The sequence below is a fragment of the Equus caballus genome, chromosome 12, assembly GCF_041296265.1.
Source record: "Equus caballus isolate H_3958 breed thoroughbred chromosome 12, TB-T2T, whole genome shotgun sequence".
NCBI lineage: Eukaryota > Metazoa > Chordata > Mammalia > Perissodactyla > Equidae > Equus > Equus caballus.
The window spans coordinates 29,818,109-29,820,584 of NC_091695.1; the positions used below are offsets into that span (position 1 = coordinate 29,818,109).

Sequence of the window (2,476 nt, forward strand, 5' to 3'; positions counted from 1 at the left end):
ACCCTCAGGTCTGTCCATGTTGCGGCAAATGGCAGGATTTCATTCTTTCTCATGACTCAGTGATATGCCAGTGTGTGTGTGTGTGTGTGTGTGTGTGTGTGTGTGTGTATAATGTCTACTTTATCCATTCAAGTATTGACAGACTCTTAGGTTGTTTCCATATCTTTGCTATTGTGAATAATGCTCCAATAAGCATGGGCATGAGGATATCTTTTTGATATATATTTTTTCATTTTCTTTGGATATATATCCAGAGGAGGAATTGCTGGATAAAACGGTAGTTCTATTTTTATTTTTTTAGGAAATTTAATACTTTTTTCCATAGTGGCTGAACCTTTTACATTCCCATGACAGCGTATGAGGGTTCCCATATCTCCACATCCTTGCCAACAGTTTCTCTCTTCTCTTCTTGATAATAAACATTCTGAGAGGTGTGAGATGATATCTCATTGTGGTTTTGATTTGCATTTCCTTGATGATTAACTACATTGAGCATCTTTTTATGTTCCTTTTGGCCATTGAATGTCTTCTTTAGAAAAAATGTCCATTTAGTTCCACTGCCCATTTTTAAATCAGGCTCCTTGATATTTGTTATGAAGTTGCAAGCGCTCATTAAATACATTAGATCATAACTTCTTATCTGATGAATGGATTGGAACTATTTTCTCCCATTCTGTAGGCTTCTTTTCATTTTTTTTAATTGTTTTTTGCTGTATAGAAGCTTTTTACTTTAATGTATTCCCGCTTGTTGATTTTTGTTTCTGTTGCTTGTGCTTGTGGTGTCATATCAAAAAAATCATTGCCAAGATCAGTGTCAAGGAGCTTTGCCTCTATTTTTTCTTCTAAGAGTTTTATGAGTTTAGTTCTTATGTTTAAATCTTTAACTCATTTCGGGTTAAGTTTTGTGAGCAGTGTAAGTAACGGGTCTGGAGTTTTCTCTGCTTTTGTGGCTAGATCTGCTGCACTCTTCTTTCTCCCTCTTGTGGCTGAAATCCTAAACTATTCTGTGTTCTCTGGTTTTTGTCGCTCACCAGGCTGGCTACTGGAAATCTCTTTTTTGTTTTCCAGAAGGTGGCACTACTGCTCACGTTTGTGGTTTCTCCCTTTTCCATAGGCTGTTTCCTTTTTTTCTGAGAGCACTCAGTTTACCAGATTTTCTCTCACTGCTACATTCAGGAATGTACACAAGGAGCCAGCTGCAGATGAGGAGGAGGTGTGGATTTAACAATGGGAGCTTGTTGGTTCGCATGGATCTGGAGGGGAGATGCTCTGGTGAGATACTCCTAGAGGCTCATGAGTGGGCTTCCTACTGAAATCCTGAGCCCCTGTGCCCCTTTAACTCCCTTTGGTATTTCTCTCTATCTCTTACCTGATTTCCCTTCTCCCTACACTCATGGTCTACCTGGTCAGTAGTCTACATAACCCTAGAGAGAAAGGATTTCCTCATCTGTGTCTTGCACTGCCAGGGTAGCTGGGTGCTCATTCACGGCTCTTTCCCTGTGCAGGAGTGTTTGCCACTGCTGAGTAGTTCAGCCCATGCAGTGTTATCTTGAAGAGGGTGGTGCTGGGGAAGCTCCTTTTAGTGTCTCCACTGTGACCAGCTCACACTTTTTTTCTGCTCCAGTTGTGAACTGGCTTTCCATTTCAGGAAGACTGGGCTTCAACAAAGTCTCTCTCATTCATGGTTGTCATCACACTCTCCAGGCGTTATGTGGCCATAATCAAGATGGTTTTAGGAAGGTTTATTGGCTCCTTCTGGTTCTGCATCCCATACAAAGATCTGTCTGCCTATTACTGGATGCACAGGTGGGTGAGATTCCTCCTGGACCCGTGGCATTTAGTGCTAGATATTACAACTTCCACAAAGGCATTTGTTGGTGGATGGATGTCAAATTCATTGTTACAAAAATGGAACAAAAAGAAGGACAATAACAGGACAATAAATAACAAGTGTTGGATTACTATTGCCACTCCTTCCCCTCATAAATTTTAATCTCATCCATCTACTTATGTGGATTTGCAGCCTACATATTGTCATTATTGTGACTTCAAAAAACACCAAGTCAACATTTTTATCAAAGGAGATTCTGGGTTGGTGTCACCCCCAAAGTGTTTGACAGATGTCATATGAATCATTTCTGAAGCAATACATTTTAAACATAAGAATCATAGATTCCTAGACATAACTTTTAAAGAAACACGAACTTAAGATGAAAAATATCACTGGGCACCCAAATAAACAGGGCGCTTGAATAAGAGGCAGCGATATCATTAAACTATGGAATCAGACTTGCAAAACTATGTATTTGAATTATAGATAATAATAATTTAAATAAGTATGTTGAATATGTTTAAATAAAGGATGCTATGGAAAGTATGATGAAACAATAAAGGACTAACCAAACTGACTCTTTGGGAAAGGAACAAAATGGAAACTCTTGAGAGAAAATCAAATATTATAATTGAAATTTGAAAT

At 38.8% G+C, this 2,476-nt stretch overlaps 1 long non-coding RNA gene across 1 annotated transcript; it reads left to right on the forward strand.

Moving 5' to 3' along the window:
• The first annotated feature begins 1,163 nt into the window (after positions 1-1,163).
• Positions 1,164-1,964, forward strand: LOC100146675 (uncharacterized). Its single transcript, XR_002805770.2, has 2 exons — positions 1,164-1,272; positions 1,625-1,964. It is a non-coding gene; the product is annotated as an uncharacterized lncRNA (long non-coding RNA).
• Positions 1,965-2,476: the final 512 nt, after the last annotated feature.